The sequence below is a fragment of the Protomyctophum parallelum genome (assembly GCF_964188405.1).
Source record: "Protomyctophum parallelum genome assembly, chromosome: 8".
NCBI lineage: Eukaryota > Metazoa > Chordata > Actinopteri > Myctophiformes > Myctophidae > Protomyctophum > Protomyctophum parallelum.
This window is the reverse complement of record NC_139703.1, coordinates 30,395,733-30,415,703: the sequence shown is the minus strand read 5'-3', so window position 1 is coordinate 30,415,703 and position 19,971 is coordinate 30,395,733.

The following is a 19,971-nucleotide window of genomic DNA, read 5'->3' as shown; positions in this document are numbered from 1 at the left end:
GCAGCTCCTCTCCTGGCCCTATAGGCTGCAACAATGAGAGATGACAACATAAACCAATCACACACAGCCTTGCTGAGCCTGAGAGACGAGGAGGAAAAGTATTTGGGCCACTGTGCATCTAATCTGTCAAATCCTAAAGGAAGGGGGTGGAGGAAGGAACTTGGCATTGTTTTGATGAAGGGCTATGCCTATGCCATTAGCCAGTAACCACCATTATTTTTTAAGACACTTTAAACTGCTCTTATCGAGATGTCAAGAAGATAGTGGAGTCCAGGTCATATCTAAGATTCGGAATATATTCACATACTGTGATATTTGTGTTATACAACATCCCATTGATACCTGAGGACGATTCTAAAAACACCTAAAACCTAACCAAAGATTTCTGAAAACCTTCAAATATTTATTCCAAAATTAAAAAAAAATAATGTTGCTACATGTATAGCAATAACTAATGAGACACATAGGTATAGTATCCGGCTTCAAAGGTATAACAACAGTTGCACTAGGTATAAATGGGTTAAGCAAAAATAGCACATCTACACGAGTCACTCACGACGAAACATGTGAACTTGTACAGTAGATCTCCATTTTCGGTGTGGCAAGTACAGATGAATGGGGGACCCTTTCAACAAAGTAGATCATGGTTCATTTTAGGTCTTTAGGTTTATATACTGATAATACAGTTCTGATATCATAATCTTGATTCCTGAAGGCACTGACTCTCCCCCAAGACTCGACTAAAGGGTTCACCAATAGAATTTGAGTCTCTGCTTTCCTTCCCGTGCCCACAGGGCGTGGGAGCTACCCTATTTACATTAGTTTCGCTGCAGTATCACCTACCCTTAACACGTTGTAGTAAATGGCTCTGTTGATTTCCAGTGGGAAAAGGTTCTGCTCTTGAGCAGAGTGGGCCCAATTCACGTAACGCAGCCAATTCCCCTTCATGGGGTCTGTGGCATCCACACACATCCAGCCCTGTGCTGGAAAATAAACCTAGACAGCACAACAGAAAGGATCATCTTTTGGAGAAAAAAAGTAGTTATGACCACTGCATTTCTGCCCAAGCAGGAGCTGAAACACATGTTCCAAGTTCACCATTGTGTAGTGCTGTCAGAATGTATAGTGATATTTGCTATACCCTAGTCCCTAGCCCATAATAGTCTATTCACTGTACACCATGCATAGTTAAAGTGCCCTGTGTGAAGTGAGGGGAACTCTTATCATCGTACATCCAATAAAAAAATATGAAAAAGAAAGATAAATTAACATTAATTAATTACTATACTTCCTCATGAATTCATTCGTTAACACAAATTATTTTCTGTCTTCTTACGTCTTCTGTTCCCCTTTTAGATAATTCTAACTTCTCCTCCATTGTCCTACCCATTATCAAAGTTTCATCCCTGATATGCCCTTCTGCATGTAAATTCTTATCACAACCCATTTCTACACTTCTGAACTATCTATTGTGTATGTTTTTTATCCTGTTTTCTCATATCTCGCCAGGTTCTCAGTCTCTCTGCGTTCCTTTTTCGGCAAAGTAGAGTTTTGTCTCCCATCCCCTCTTAGATTTAATCCACCCTACTTTTCTTTGCTTAGCCAACTGAATCTTCTTGTCCATTCACTCTCTGTCTGCTTGTTTCTCTCTGTCTCTCCCTGCTAGCCCCTCCTATACACAGGTTCAATGTTTGTTTTGTAAACACATTGACAATGAAGGGAAAATGTACTTCATAATGTGTCATTTACGTCATATTGTCTCTTTATTGTTAATGGCGTTTAATGTTTGTGTTTGTTTTACATCACATCACCTAATCAACATGAGATGGACTTTAATAATGTTTATTAATTAATAACGGGTGTCAACATGAGTTACATGTAAACCATACCTGATTGTATTAAGTCTTAGTCGTTCTATTGTCGGGAAAAAATAATACTATAATGTACCCTTATTGGCTATTGATGATATCAGGTTAGTAAAAGGTACTGCGATTGGTGCAATGCGATCAAGTGATGGGAATGTATGTCAGGGTAATAATAGTGGTCTCTTATTGGCTGTTGATGGTGAGGTAACTACGGTAAATCCACGGTTAGTATATATACACATTGGAACATCATAAATTAACCCATAACTGCCGGATGCTAACTTGCATATGTTGAGCAATTTTCATAATTGGCATAATATGTGACCATACCAATTACAACCTATAGAAGGCAAAATATTCAAAATGTCATCATGCTTTATGTAGCATGTGACATGTCAAACAAGGGGGTTTTCATGATGCTGAATCCATTCCAAGCATTAGTTTTGCAAAAACTGGGCTAAAACGGCCAATGCCGTCATCACAAATTGATGTCAGCAAGTGGGCATGGCCGTTTTAAGCCCAATGAGTGTCATATTATGCCAATTATGAAAATTGCTCAACATAATGAAAGTTAGCATCCGTAAGTTTCTACATGCTGGGGACCCATACTAAACATTTCTAACATAAAACGTTGGTGTACCCGGGTTAACTTTTTGGCTACTAGGCTGTATAGAGTAATATAGTGTCATTGGTTATTAAATCACTACAGAAGATGAGTTAGACTTTAATATATTAGCGCCCCTCAATTCACACGGGTGTGATTTTTTCCACTACACAGCATCCTGATGCACTTATGATATAAAGATTTGCTCAGACACATGACGTAAATTCTCCATTCTTTGTCAATGGCATTTAATGTTTGTGTTAGGACAGAATCTACACTATAGCTGTATATAGCCGCAAAAAAACCCCACAATCACACTTGTGTGAAGTGAGTGGCACTCTTATCATCATACATCACATTTCGTGCTCAGCCAAACAGCTGAGCACATTCTGTGCTCATACAGACACACAAACAGGTTCGCACTGTACAGCACACTGTACAGCACTGTACAGCATCAAGCATAGCACTGAAAGAAAAATGTACCACAACAAGACTGGATCTAATAACAGCAAGACTTCCATGTGGATCAGATGTCATGTGATGTCATATTGACTTCCAAATATGGAGTTATTTGCTTCTCCATTGACTTACAAAACCCATGTCAAGAATATTCTGGGAGTTATCCCCTTTGCCTACGTGTGATTTATTTCTACGTGAGAATGGCAACACGCGACAGTAACTTGTAACTTAAATTGCGTGTTGCCATTCTCTTGTGCTCTTGCATCTCGGGGGACAGGCAAGACATCGGCAGTGTCGGTAGGCCAATCAGAGGCAGGCGGGGCGTTACCATGTCTATGCTCTGACGTAGAAAGAAATCACGCTTTGCCTACAGGCACTAGAAATGTGGTGCTGATGAGTCCAGTAGTTTACACAGCAGCCCTCTTCTAGGTGCCCCCCTCCATAGGAGCCAAGGCGTAAAAAAATGCATGCCGGGATTTATTATGAATGCTCTACCAGCCTACCTTGATCTGGCACATTTCTGCGAAAGCAATAAAGTAATTAACATCGACCCTAGTGCTACATACATTTAAATGGTTTTATAACTTCATATACTGTAGGTATATTATTGGAACAAAATCTTCTAGATACAGAATACATGTTTTATAGGGTTTTATTTTATACTTAATTGCATGCTGCCAGTGTTGCACTCCGTAACTAGCTGATCTAATGTATAAGTGCTGGGAACCAAAAATAGCTGATAAGCTCGCAACACATTCCAGGTGTTGCATTTACAAAGCTATTTTCAGTGTGCGACAAAGTATAACTTTAGTTGTGTTTGCTACAGTACAATATATACAAATCTGCGTGGTGGACCAACAGAACAGTGTTTTGCTTACCTCCCACATGTAAACATTACTCGTTACTTGAGATCTCTTTTTTCTCTCTCCTTCAAATGCGCCAAATCTCTTGCCTTTAGGAATGGCCTGAGTGGCCCAGACACCTGGAAACAAAAATGTAGGACACAAAGTATACTGCAGGCTTTAAATGGTTAAAGTTACAGTGGTTCAGGAAGAGAAAGAGTGATTACCATTAAGGTTACTAGTTCAATCCCAGCTTCACCCGGCAGCATTGTAACAAAGAGTTCTTGAGCAAGACAACTGCACCCCTAATTTGTTCCCTGGGAGCTATTCAATATCCAGCCACTGTTCCTAATAGTTAGGATAGAGTAAATACAGAACACAGTACAGGTACAATATGTAGTTGGTCATGGAAACTTTCCCTTTAAGTGGGAGGAATCATTAGGTGTCCTGTGGCACTGAGTGAGTTAATTAGGCTATAGTTTCATGAGTAAATATGAAGAATTTCAAATCGGATGATATAAATGTAGTTCTCAAAAATAATGTTTAATAATTTGTTGAAAAGTTTTCCAGAGAAAGCTTACTGCATGTATTCTATGCCATTTGTTCACACACCTGTCAAAGCCGCTAAAGTCACCTAGCCGTGGCTTGCTCAACCTGCTCATTTGTAGCAGTTTGTGAGCGAAAGCTTTCAGGTTTGATCCCCCTCGGGTGGGGAAGTGAATGGTAACCACATACCCGAGCCCAGTAGGCTATATTGCTGAAATACCCTTGAGCAAGGCACTGGACCCCCAAACTGCTCTTGGGGGGCTGCAGTGGCAGTATAAGGGCCGATTCATATTCCTATTTTACCGCTGTTTTGGCGCTGTAGTGCTTTCGGCTTGTCAGAAAGTTTCAGTAGCACCAAAGAGCCGACTTTAGGACGGTACCCCCCCCCCCCCCCCCCCCCGAACCTCAAATAAGACGTCACATTGTAGGCGCCGAACCGACTTTTATTCGGCTCTAAAATAGGAGAATGAATCGGCCCCAAGAAGTGTTGTACTGGGCAGCTCCCAGGTTTTAATGTGTGTTGTGTGTGTGTGTGTGTGTGTGTGTGTGTGTGTGTGTGTGTGTGTGTGTGTGTGTGTGTGTGTGTGTGTGTGTCTGTGTTCATGTGAAGCAGGGCGTTGCTGAAAGAGAGCATTCGTACTTAACCTTCCCTAGATAAATAAAGGTTAAAAGGGGAAGGGAAAAAGGTTAGGAGTTCAGTGTCTTTGAACTTTCTCAAGGACACTTTGATACCGGATGAGAGCGGGGGATCGGAAAACATCCTATTCCCAAGTGGCCAACCTACCTCCTAAACCACCGCCGCCGTGTTGACGAAATCATCCCATTTTAAATGCCGAAAAAATGCCGAACCGTGTGATAATCAAAGTTAAGTACAGCCACATTTTGTTTCCTCACCTATACGGTTTTGATTCATAGCAGATGGACCCAGTTTCATATAGTCAGGCAAGCCCTTCCACACATGGGGTGGAATTTCATCCAGTTGTTCCACAGTCCCATCATTAGCCATGACCTCGTACACCTGAAATAATGGCAGACATGGCTTATGTTTTATGCTTATGAAGGAAAAGGTCAAATATCCAAGTTCATGATATGTCATAATAATATCATAATTTGTCTTAGCCTATGTGGCAAGTATAATTTGCAATATAGATGTATCACTGGTTTAAACTAAGAGGATAGATCAAAATGGAGGGATTTTTTTCCTTTTTCACATTGGATCTAAAGATACAAATGAGAAAGTGATGAAAGAAATATCATTGATATGTTCATATGGTAATTTCTACAAAGGGCATAATATAAGTTGACTTATTTAAAATGAATAGGCTTTCTGCATGAACTCTACACCATAACGTCCAGTTATTCAAATCATAAAGTCTGTGCGTTGGGATTGCTTATCCTTATAGGCCTAGCTTAATTAAGGAAGTTTGCATGAATGGCTGTAGCACCAGTTATTCCAGGCACAAGGACAAGTGTGAAGAAACATGATCTAGGCAGCTCAGCCTGCTTATCGTGGTCTGTGGGTTTATAATGTTACCATAAAGAAACCTCCAGTAAAACAAGTATAGTCACAAGTCACAAAATGTAGACTTAAAAGATCCAGACATAGCCCATTTCAAAAAGCTAGATCAATGATATTATCATTCGTTGACTATCATGCTATTCAGCAGTGCGCAATAGGCCTAGATAAAATGCATACATACTTTTTATTTGCCAATTAATTTGATTGCCTTGGCTTTGAATCAACCAGCGCTGGAGTGATGAGACATTTGTAAATGTAAATGCCCCTTGGTGACAAGTTCTAACAACAAGCAGAACATCGATCAGACATCTTCAGTCAAAACCAAAAGCGAACAAAAAATGTGCTTCATGTCAGCCAAAAAGTTGAGCGAAAAGAAATAAGCATGAATATTTAAACCAAACCGCAAATATAAAAGGATGCAATTTATTGTTATCATGATCCTGGGCCACTCCGCCGTTCTATTCTCTCCGATGCTCATCGTCGCAGTAAGGTGGCTTGAGGTAGTTTCTTTTTTTCAATGTTGCCCCATGTAGGAATGGTTTGGTATAGCTCCACTTTTCTTATAGGCTCACTTACCTGTTTTATTTGACCGGGGGGCTTGTGATTTTTGTTCTACCTGCGTTCAATCTGCTGAAAATGGCGGATGGAGGCTTGAGTCGAAAGCCTCTCCAATAACTCATTCGGATCGTATCTAGTTGGGAGAGGCAGCTTGCTCGTGTAGTAGGCTAACAATCGATGGGACAATGATGAAGTCAGGGTACAAAGAGATGTTTAAGAAGCTGTTGAGTAGTCTACAGTAGCCTACACAGCAAAGCAAACATGTCAAGTCCTATCAACACTGCTTCCGAAGTGGAGACCATTTCCAATCAAGCACTGTGACTTATCTGTGAACATAATGGCCCAATTGGCTGTTACTGGAATCAAATGGGAATTATTAGGAATAATCTTCTTTCTTTTCACCCTAGCTTTGCCTATAATAAGCTCATTTTGTTTTGTTACAGTACCCTATATAATTTAACTGGACATAAACAAAATGGTAATAAAACACAGACATTTTGATATTTTCTTTAGCCTATATGTTGTGCCTTTAGTCATACCCACCGATTCAGTAGGATCTAATCTAATTTGAAATGTTTTGAAGAATATTGTGGCTAGTTTTTAAATGCAAACTGCTTACTTTTGACTCTTAGACTGTACCACATTATTTCCCTCATAATATGCATATAACAAATATACATATATTTCTGACACGTTCTATGGTAGCCTACATAGCCTTGTGTTTGAAGCTGACAAATCTTCAAGAGCATTAAAGCAGTATGCTGTTGATTGCGTCCTTCCTTTGTAGGCCTACAATAGCCAGGACAGTTATCATCACTTTGCTCAACACTCTAACAGCAGTGTCTGTGGCCACAAGAGGGCGCTCTTCCACCACGAACAAGAAGTCCATGTAGTGTATGGTATTATATAGCCTATCCACTGAAAACCATCTGAATGAATTTCCTTTCTCGTACTGGAAAGTTTAATGTTATTGTGTATATGAAATTATAATTGAGAAGAAAGTATTGGTATAGTTACACAACATTGTTATGCAATCTAAGTTAAAATTCCTTATGGGGTACATGAGAGCTGTGGTACATCATAGTGATACAACAAATAGGCTACTTCAAAAAGATGCTCTTTATTACAGTTCCTTTCATAGTTCTAACTTCTCATTAATAAATACCACATGAAACATGGGATTTATAACCTATTGTTCAATTAGGCCTACTACATTTCTACACTTTCATTTTATTTCATGCACAGCTCAGAGTCAGACTATAGCAGAAATGACATCTGGTCTGACTGTTTCAACATTTTCACCAAAGTCAGCACATAAATCAGAACATCCCACAATCAGATGTGATGCATGGGTCTTCTTCATGGATATAGATTTTCTCCCTCGCTTCATAAAGTTCCACCACCACATAACTCTAGAAATGTACAGGTATATACTGCATTTTTTCCAATGGGAAATGTGTTGAATATAACAAAATATTGTTGTGTAGCCTAGTACAAAAAAGTCTCCAGAGATGGTTTAAGAGTAAGACAGGCCACTCTAACAATGACAGAGGATGAGAATAGCATTCTGAGAACACCAAACTCACACAGGGTCTCAGCATCTCCCAAGATGAGCAGGAAATGAACTATAGCTAGCAGCCTCACATCAGGGGCTGTTGGGGCAGTTGAAAATTAAATGGAATTGATTAAAAGGATTGATTAATCAATATAGAGGCCTAATGAAAAGAAATCACACCCGTGTGAAGTGAGGGGTGCTCTTATCATCTTAAAACATCAAGGAGGAAATTTGAGGAGGGAATCACAGTATACCTTTTACTCACCCAAGATATCATCAATAGCCAATAAGGGCACATTATGGTATCATTTGTTTTCCTGACAATACAAAGACTCAAACTTAATACATACAGGTATGTTTTACGTGTAACCTCTATTAATCTAACTCTAATATATTAAAGTCTAACTCATGTTGCTATGATTAGGTGATGTAATGATGATGTCAAACAAACTGTGTCAAAAACAAACATTCTCTAACTTCTCCTTTTTGTTAATGGAATTTAATGTTTGTGTTAGGGACAGGGTGACAACATTTTCTCTTCATTGTCAATGGTGTTTTTAAAACAAACATTGAACTAAAAAACAAATCATCTTCAAGTTTCTTGTCCCATCACAGGTTTGCAGATAAAAGCTACCATCATTTACTATGTAGCGGCACGTATTGTATGTACTGTATATAGGCTATAGGCTACATTATGCAGATAGTTAAAGCTGCAATATGGAACTTCTATGTCCTTCCCAGGATTCACACTTCCCAGGATTCCTTTTCCTTTTTCATTTCAGCTGCCCACAGACTTCCTGAATCAACTGGGCCACAAATGTGCATTTATGGTCACTTAAGACTAGAGATCCTCAGGCACACTGAACTAGCACAACATCTCTCTGCTGAGGTAGCTGCACGTACTGATCCAAAACTGTGTACGCTTCTGGTCATTTGGTATTGATATTGTTAGCTCTCTTGCCACTACAATGCTGGAGGAGTGTCATTTATCACTGAGCCCAAATAAAGGCCTTCTACATATCTATGACTGCAGTGCTTCCCGTCATTTATAGGTCCAACACAATGATGCACCTGCCCTAAGTCGGCCCATGGTGCAGTCCTTTATTTGCCACTGTGATTTGTAGAAACCCTTTGCCTTGCTTCTGTGCATCGCTCCCTGATTACAGTCCAAATCTGTATCATTGTGACCAAAGCTCCAGTGTTAATGGTGTGGCACATTGTGTCATTCAGCTCACAGTCCAGGTGCAAAGACTGAATCTTTGTACAGTGGGAGAGGAGGATAGATGGAATGGAAGTTCCCTCACTGTGCCAGTGTGCCACCCTCCTGTAGTTTAACAGCAACAAACACTCTGGGGATGGGCATGGGGAGACTGGAGAGGCATAATTCTCTTGGGTGGGAGGGTGGTTCCTTGAAGACCCTGCATGAGTTCCACTGGTCGTGCTTGACAGTAGGGAGTGTTGACTGTCAGAAGCCCCACTGGGGGCTTATCGGCAGAGGTGGCATACCGCTGGCCACGCTGGTTAGGGGGAAGTGGTGGCTGTCCGTAGCCCCTGGGGCTTGTCAGCAGTTATTCTTTTACTAACTTTCTGTCGACAAGGCTTAGCCAGTGGCACCAAATTACTTTAGCAGCTTAATGCTCAACACTGTCCATCCATAACAATGTAAAAATGGACCTTACATTCTGTACAACTCAAAAAAGGAGTCTTCCAGTGATGACGGAGCATAAATTAGGCACATTGCTCCACCCCTGGTAGCCTTCCCATTTCCCACCAGGCTGACAGTTGTCAGAGACACTCCAAGGCATTATGACAGCAGTGTCTACTGCCCTCCCACACAGGAGGACTTTTATCAACCCACTGAGTTCTTCTCGACTCAACTGCACCAGATGGCAGTAAACTTTACTAACGGAATCAGTAACATATTTCACCAGAAAGTTGTGAATCGACAGCAACTGAAAGTTTAGAACTAACTAAATTCCAACCAAATCACGTATTTACTGATATCTGCATACTATCAGTAATATTGTTGTTACTAGGCTTCTTTAAAACTAGAGAACACACGCAACTGTCATTGAGATTTGTGTAACAACGAAAAGACAGTGTCACTGGCAGAAATACGAGCATGTAGATGAATTCCCAACGCAGAAGACAGAATGGATTCAAGGAAGCAACATGTATTCTAGAAAATAGTGCTACACTCTTTCCAGCCTTTTCATTACGGGTAAAGAGCACTCTCACAGACCATACGGTTTTGTCACAGACTAGCTTTCTCCGCTTACAGTATGTCTTCTTATAGGTAGTCAAAAGAAAACTCAGCTTGGTTAATGGTTTGTCCAGTGAAACAAGCACCTTATGGATCAGGACTTTGTACAAGAAAGCCTTTTATCCAATACGTAAAACAGGAAAAAATGTAATAAAAAGGTTAAAGCAGTCACTCTGCAAATGATTTATCTACAATATATGTAACTATATAATCCTGGACCTTCCAAGCACAGGATTTGCATTTGCATCAATATCCACTGTGAACAGGTTAGTTGAGGATAGTTACATTATTTTCTAAATCAAATGCTTCATGTAGGCTACTTTGAAACATTTGTGGTGTCTTGCCTTTGGAACAGGTTTGGCCTTGTCTCAGCAGTGATGCAAGAGACAGTTTTACATTACAGTTTTATGAGCATCTATTCCGGGTAAGATCGGGAGCAACATGAATCCTGATTCAGCAACCTCTGTACCTCTAGGCTTCATCAGCAAACCCTGATCACCATGCATTGCTTTGAGGTGCACTAGGTAACATAAGCCTTATTTATACATAGTTGTGAAATGGTGTCCTCTGTTGAAAATCGATCTACAAGCTCGAAATGCGTCACATTGAGATGCATTTTGAGCTTGTAGATCGGCTATTTTTGACAAGGGACGCCATTGACGATGGAGTATAAATTGGGGGGTTCGAACCGATCTACCTCCTGAGCGACTGCCGCCACACTGCTCTAAACAGTTCACACATACAGTAGGGATGATCTGATATAAAATACATTTTATTCACACTGTCAAGTAAAGTGTATCACAATAAGCGGTAAACCAGTGCATTTATATTGGGCTAAACAAAAAAAAAATGGAAAAAAATAATATATATATATATATTGCTGCGGTTAAAACCAGTGGTGTAAACTAAGTACTATCTTAAGTGCAATGTTTGGTATATTTAAATATTGTATTATATTCAATATTTGAATGATTTATAATATGATATTTCTTTATTCAATATTTGAATTACGGTAGCTCTACAAAGCTAAAACATTTGACCATAACCTCTAAAAGGCATAATGGTGCCTGCTTGTACTCAGTTTTCTACATATATACTATATACTATATATACTGATTACTGAACATATTCAGTTTAAGTGCAGTGCCCTGTCTGTCTTCCCAAAACTATGTACTGCATGCAGAAAGTGCCTATGGCTTATACTGCAGGCAGCTAGTGTGTCTACGTGTGGGTGATATGGCAGGTTTGCCTGCATGAGACTGTACAAGAAAACTGATACTTGTTCTGAGGTCCACAACAACACAGTGCAATTTGTTTGTGTGTGTGTGTGTGTGTGTGTGTGTGTGTGTGTGTGTGTGTGTGTGTGTGTGTGTGTGTGTGTGTGTGTGTGTGTGTGTGTGTGTGTGTGTGTGTGTGTGTGTGTGTGTGTGTGTGTGTGTGTGTGTGTGTGTGTGTGTGTGTGTGTGTGTGTGTGTGTTCATACGTGCCACAGAATACATACCAGCTCAGCTTTGGCCTTGTGATTAGAGTCCTGAGTCTGAGAGAGATTCAATCCCCAGCCAATTTAACCAAATGCCTCCCTGCTTTGGCACTCAGCATCAAGGTTTGGATTGGGATTAAGTCCTTCCAACATACTAGCATTGTGTCTACACAGGATGTACATTGTATCTCATCCTAATGAAACAGCCACATGGCTTGGGAAGGCTACTTATAGGCCTACTGGAAGAATATAAATGAATCACAAAGAAATTGAATAAATAAATAGTTGTTGAAAAGGCAATGATCTGTTTGGGGTAGTCTACTGATTATTCCTATACGTTCCATGAAAACCGGGACATCCAAATTCAGGTTATTTTGCTAAGAGACAATCATTATACATGGATACATGGATGGACCAGCCCAAATTGCAAGGTAATAAATAATATAGTACCACCTTTATTGTTGCACAATGTTCGGGTAACAAAAATGATAAGAGAATGAGAAAAATAGCAATCAACACTAATTAACGTCATCAAGACTTAAAGGAGCATGTCAACCATTTTCAACCATATATTCAACTAATGCTCATTATTAAATGGCACCATTTCTAACTACTCGCTTGCATCTCAGAGGTGGGATGAGGACAGTTCAGAAACCCATGTATACCAATGACATCATCAGTGGGGATTCCAAGCCTTTCTCTTTCTGCTAAGTTAGTAGCATGCTGAAATAGAAGCCATTGTTCTTGCATCAATAATAATCACACCCGTGTGAAGTGAGGGGCGTTCTTATCATTAAACAAATACATCATCATACATCATCTCATGAACAACTGAATTTATGTGATTGGTTAGCCGATTTGCTCGTCTACAATGGCATTTAATGTTTGTTTTGCCACAAATCTACGTCATATTTGAGGCACATATGACGTAATTTCTCCTTTCATTGTCAATGGCAAATATGGGACGTGTGGGGACAAAAGATTTCCCTCAAAAGAAGACCCCAAAAAGAGGTTTGAAATTGAAATTACCACAGATGATGACATGATGTCATCGGTAAGCACATTTTCAAACCATCCACACAGACGAGAGACACAGAGCATGTAGACAGGAATTACACCGGCATTATAATTAATCATGTGAAATATATTTCCTTTAATAAATAGGCCTACAGATATCATGACTGTCAACAAGGAAGTGCCCCGGTGATCATACCACAGTGCGGAGAGGGAATTGTCTGAAATCAGAGCAGGTGCTGCTGGCTCTCACCCTTGTTCGTACGCGGCCATTATGTGAACCATCAAAGGTCGCGGTTTCCCTGTGTTTTTTTTTTTTTTTTAAGATATTTTTTTTGCGGCTTACGCCTTTTATTGATTTTTGAAGGGACAGACAGTAGGCTGACAGGAAACGGGAGAGAGATGGGGGGATGACATGCAGTAAAGGCCGTGTCGGGTCCGGGAGTCGAACCCGCGGCACACTGCGACTGGATTACCAGTCCGGTGCCCAGACCGTTACGCTACGGCCTGGGCCTTCCCTGTGTTTTTGATCATTTATACCAACAGATAAATATTCCAGTTCTTGCCAACTTTCATCCATATTTCACTTCACTCTTGCTTTTCATTGATTTTTAAATCTCTGTCTTGTGTCATGTCCTTTTGCCGGATTCACTGCCTTTTTTTCTATTATTTTAATGTTGTTTTATGATTTTGCAATTATTTCAATGTTGTGCTATAGCCCCTCCTATGCCCAGCTTTGTCTTTTTGTGTGAATTTTAGCGATGATTTCATTGGCTGATCACACCATAGCGATGATTTCATTGGCTGAGCAAAGTACATATTGAGGATAAAAAGGGCAGAAAATGTAAGACGCTAATTGTGATTGGCCGGAATGACAGAAAAGTGAGGACGCCAATCGTGTTTGGCCGGAATGTGTTGATGGCTGATGAACCATGTATGATGAAGAGCGCCCCTCACTTCACACGAGTGACTTTTCTTTATTGCTCTGTAAAGCAGAGCAATAAAGCTGAGCTGCATTTCATGTTATAAAAGGTGCTATACAAATAAAGTTGATTATTATTCCATGTCAGCGAGAGGAGTCACAGTGCAGTGACAGTTCAGTGAGCGGTGGCATATTTCATGTTTCACTACAGTTTGTGGTTGAGGAGATATTTGGGTCTAATGGATTCAATTCCCATAACGCCCAAGGCACTGCATTAAATATGAAGCAATTCATGTTTGTTCCCAGATGTATTCTTCAGCTTTATTTAAATTTTTACGGTATATGAATATTTTTTTTAAGAGTTTTACTGTATTTAACACTACTTAAGTATATGTACACTTTTTTGCGGCTTTCGCCTTTATTTTATAATTTTTTGGACAGACAGTAGGCTGACAGGAAATGGGGAGAGAGATGGGGGGGAAGACATGCAGTAAAGGCCATCGGGATCGGGAGTCGAACCCGCGGCACACTGCCAGACTGGATTACCAGCCAAGGTGCCTGGACCACTGAGCCATGGCCCAGGCCAGTATAGGTACTCTTGATGGCGGTAAGAGAATGCCAAATTCCAACTATCAACTTTAATGGGTTTGTGTAAGTTGTGTGGGAATGTGTGTGAGATGATGGAAAACACAGTGCTTTTTTGATAAATCCCCCTTTAAACCAGAAGACAGAAACTCCCTCTACGAGTCTGCGTGTATGTATCTCATTGTATCATTTACCACATTTCTTTGGATTAATTTATTTACAGCTGACCCCAAATCAAAAGTTAAATTTTATAGTAATCTGACCACAAAGAGATGTCAGGATTTGGCAATACTCAAATCTTGAATAAAATGATATCGACAGACATCAGGGCACATTACACTTTACAAGGTATGTATTTAATGCAATTTATGACAGCTGTTTTTACATCATTATAAGGAATTAGAGAAGGAAACATGTTAAAGCATGAAGCCTGATTTATACTGTGTCATACAACTGTGTCACTCAATGAAAAAACAGAGCTTGTTGTTCTGCTATTTCCTGTGCACAACATTCGTCGTACGACGGAGAATAAATTAGGCATTAATAAGAAAATAAATTGAGCATTATCTTCATATTTAATTTACCTTATTATTTAACTACCCTGTATTTCTAATGCCAGCGTCGAAAAGCAATAGGCGGTCACTCCACTTTTTGGTAAATCTATTCAACAAAATTGCAGGTTGTCATTCTCAAGTAGGAAATATATACTATATAATACTATATAATTCTTCATCATTTCATCCACTGTTCAAATTTACATTATTTCAAGGCATGCTTTAGGATGGATTTAGGATCTAGGATTGTTCAACTCAACAACTCAATAATCTAGTCATTTATATACATTCAGTTTCCACCCTTAGGATGGGTTTAGGGGCAATGGTCCCCTATTTGGCAGTTCAAACCCTTGGAGAAACTGGAGCAGTATAGTTTTCCTTTCTTCTTGTGGACATTTACTGTGTAATAAATACTGTACTAGGCCCAGCAGTAGTCCAAGAATATCCAAACATTTACTCCATTTGCCAAATATTCTTTGCTTCAAGGTTCTAAGGGAGATGAGAAGAAAAGTAGTTCAGGCTGAAGATTAAAGAAGATTTATTTACTTTTTATTGATAGCCTTGTCATCTCAAGCTGTATACCATACATGCATTCAAGATAGATTTGGTGCCACCAACCTGTAATCATTCCTTTTTTGTGTTTTTCATTTTGCACCAAACAAATCCCATAGCGAACAAGCACACCACCGCGAAGAATGCAAAGCCGAGCACCTTCCCGTTGCTGATATGACCTATAAGACACATTGATTATCATTAGTGTAATCACCTTCTCCCTGCTGATATGAGCTAAGACACATTGATTATCATTAGTGTCATCAAATTATATCACTGATTGAACTTACAGTACACTTTTTACATATGCCTTCATACAGTGCTGAACATTACTATAGGTCCCTTGTCCTGACAATTCATGATTTCCCACTGAATATGGGTAGATTTGTATAATTAGTAATTAATTGTATAATTAATCTAGATTTAGATAATTAGTAAATTAAATTGAAATTAGTTGACATAGTAGTACAATACAAAATATGTATATAAATCCTTAAGACCCTTACCTGCTTCTTCTTCCTCTTTGCTGACACCAACAGCTCCTTTGTAAGCAAGACCTTCACTCTTAATGTATTGGACACACACAACAGGTATCGGGTTTAGTTTGGTTAAGATCACAGGGATCTTTTCTTCTGGTTCAGGGATCTCCTCTTCAACCACAGGGGATGCAGGGTAGGGAAACGCCACACCACTAAGCCACCCACTCACTAAGCTTGGCTCCTCTGAATCAATTTCTATGTGGATCCCCGCTTCTAGTGTTTCCTCAAGCTCAAGCACATCTTCTATGTTTGTTGCAGCTTCCTCTAAGCTAGGCTCCTTTGAAGTAAGTTCCACTTGGAGCCCTGCTTCTAGTGTTTCCTCGAGCCCAAACGAATCTTCTGTGTCTGTTGCAGCTTCCTCTGGAGTCTCCTCTTCTGAACTGTCTGGGGGAACAATCACAATAGGTTCTTCTGGAACTGGTTCCTCCTCAGCGGTTTCCACAAGAAGGGGAGATTCTTCAGAGTCTGGTTGTTCTACAAATATGTCCTCTTCTACAGTCCCTGCTTCCTCTTCAACAATTTCTATGGGAACAGTTGGGATGGATTCTTCTTCTACAGTTCCAAAAGAAACAATCACAATAGGCTGTTCAGGTGGAACAGTTTCCTCTGGAGCGTCTTCCTCTGACACTTCTAGAACAGTTTCCTCTGGAGTTTCTTCCTCTGACGCTTCTAGAACAGTTTCCTCTGGAGTTTCTTCCTCTGAGGTTTCTACAGGAAACATTGGGTCAAGTTCCTCTAGAATAGTTTCCTCTGATGTCTCTGTGGGAACGATTGGAATAAGTTCCTCTAGCACTGTTTCCTCTGGAGCATCTTCCTCTGATGTTTCTAACGGAATGACTGGGATAAGTTCCCCAAGAACAGAGTCTGGTTGTTCTACAAATATGTCCTCTTCTACAGTCCCTGCTTCCTCTTCAACAATTTCTATGGGAACAGTTGGGATGGATTCTTCTTCTACAGTTCCAAAAGAAACAATCACAATAGGCTGTTCAGGTGGAACAGTTTCCTCTGGAACAGTCCCCTCTGGAGTTTCATCTGGAACCATTTCTTCTGGGGTTTGTTCTTCTGAAATTTCAAAAGGAACTGCCTCACTGGGAAGAGTTCCCTCTGGAACGTCCTCGTCTGAAGTTTCCACAATTGAGATAAGTTCCTCTAGAACTGTTTCCTCTGGAGCATCTTCCTCTGTTGTTTCTAAGGGAACAACTGGGAGAACAATTTCCTCTGGAACAGTCCCCTCTGGAGTTTCATCTGGAACCATTTCTTCTGGGGTTTGTTCTTCTGCAACTTCAAAAGGAACTGCTTCACTGGGAGGAGTTCCCTCTGGAGCGTCCTCCTCTGAAGTTTCCTCTAGAACAGTTTCCTCTGGACCAGTCTCCTCTGAGGTGGATTCATCTATAACCATTTCAGTTGGAACAATGATGATAGGTTCTTCTAGGGAATCTGTGGCAGCACCTTCTGTTGCAGTTCCCACATCAACTGCTAGGACAAGTTCTGTAGTAGTTTCTGAAGCACTGCTTTTGCAGGAGCAAACTACAGGAGCTACGGGAGGAACCTGCAAGAACGTGCAGGAGCAAATTACAGGAATAACTACCACAGGTACTTGAGGACCAGATGCCTGTTCATCCCCTACAGCTGGGACTTGTTCTTCCGTGACAACTGGAATATATTCTTCAGAGGCTGGTTCCTCAACATCAGAAGGTTCCACCACACCTGGGACTTGTTCTTCTGTAATAACTGGAACATCTTCTTCAGAGGCGGGCTCCTCAACAGGGAGTTCCACCACATCTGGGACTTGTTCTTCTGTGATAACTGGAATATCTACTTCAGAGGCTGGTTCCTCAACAACTGTGTCAGATACAACACCAGAAAGGTCCACCGCAGGTGGGCCCGGTTCTTCTGTGATAACTGGAATATCTTCTTCAGAAGCTGGTTCCTCAACAACAACTGTGTCAGATACAACATCAGAAAGGTCCACCGCAGCTGGGCCCGGTTCTTCTTTGATAACTGTAATATCTTCTTCAGAAGCTGGTTCCTCAACAACAACTGTGTCAGATACAACATCAGAAAGGTCCACCGCAGCTGGGCCCGGTTCTTCTGTGATAACTGGAATATCTTCTTCAGAGGCTGGTTCCTCAACAGAGAGTTCCACCACATCTGGGACTTGTTCTTCTGTGATAACTGGAATATCTTCTTCAGAGGCTGGTTCCTCAACAACAACTGTGTCAGATACAACATCAGAAAGGTCCACTGCAGCTGGGCCCGGTTCTTCTGTGATTACTGGAATATGTTCTTCCGAGGCTGGTTCCTCAACAACTGTGTCAGATACAACATCAGAAGGTTCCACCACAGCTGGGACTTGTTCTTCTGTGATAACTGGAATATGTTCTTCAGATGCTGGTTCCTCAACAACAACCGTGTCAGATACAACAGCAGAATGTTCCTCTGGGACTGCGTCTTCCACTGCTACAACTGGGAGGAGTTCCTCTGGAGCTGGTTCTTCTGGAGAAAGCTCTTCCAATGTAACTGGACTGTGTTCCTCGTTTGCTTGAACAGGGTTCTCTGGGCCTGGTCCCTTGGTAACAACCAGCACTGGCTGCTCATCTTCAATGGGAGGTGGTTCCTCAGCTTCATTTAGAGGCGCATCAGCAACTTGAACTGGTTCCCCTGAAACAAAAAGGACAGAAGTTTTGGTACAGAGATAACATGACAATGAGTGCTGTAAAATTGCCTACCAAAACAACAGAATAGGGGGCACTGTGGCACAGTTGGTAGTGCTGTCGCCTCACAGCTAGAAGGTCAAGGGTTCGATTCCCGTGGGGGACGCTGTGGGCATGGGAGTGGGAGTCATCAGTGCCCATACCCGAGGTGGGGTTGGCGAAAGGGCCTTTCTGTGTGGAGTTTGCATGTTTTTCCCGTGCCCCCTAGGGTAGGTACCCTCTCAAAAGAAATGCAGTAATCCTGGTCTCTAAACTACCTACCCCTGGCCAACCAGGGCGCCTAATGGAGGGGAAAGGAACTGATCGGAAAAACGTGTTCCTTCCACGCGCTATGGCCATCCGGGGAAACTCTCCCCTGTCAGGTGAAAAGAAGCAGCTTGGACTCCTCATGCATAGAAGGAAGCAAGAGGTCAGTCCGCTGACCCCCCAGGTTGGCAGAGGAAGTGTATAGCGCCCAGGTATACATTAGATAATTGACACTGGGTGAAAAAAATGGGTTGCAAAATCATGGGATAAAAATTATGAAAACAAAAACAGAATAATTCTAAATGATTTGATTATTGTGCAATTATAATTTATTTTCCAGCTTATCAACCATAATTTTATAGTGCTTGAAAATGTTTGTTTCAATATTGTAAAATAAATAATCGAGACCGGTTACACATTGTTGAGGTTTTGTGTTGCGGGGCGGCAATATTATATAATGTGTCATACACTATATGTATGTACAGTATATATATAGTTGCAGACATGTCTAGTATGGCTACTGCAACATGGCACCCATAGGGGGTGGGGCCTTGAGGAACCAAATTTAGTTCAAATGTCATACTGGGTGGTATACTGTATAGAAGCAGGTGTGTCAGAGAACAGACTAAGCATTCTCTTAAGTTTTATTATGTCAATCTGTCTCATTCATTAACATTTCATACAGGATTAATGATCCCAAGATCGAGGGGTGAAATGGAGACAGATTCATTTCAAACTAGAGCGACATTTGCATATCTAACACAGAAAACATAATACAAATGAATGCCTTTTTGTGCTGAACTGTCGCTTTGCACTGTTTTGCACTGTTTTTATTTTGTTTTTGTGTTAACCCTGTTTTTAACCTTTTATGATAGATCATATGTTTTTAACCTTGTAGCACTCTGAGATTCCTTGTGAATGAAAAGTGCAATATAAATAAAATTCATTATTATTATTATTATATTTTAAGCTACCCAGCAGCACAAAGTAATTAAAATCAGCCCCACCTTTACCAGCTGCAACATTAAAGTGATGAACACATTCATACATTACTTCTTCTGAGTAAATCATACTTTTACATTGATACTGTAAGTATGTGTTGAGGCCAATACATTTGTACTTTGACTCAAATACATGTATAAACATATATACAC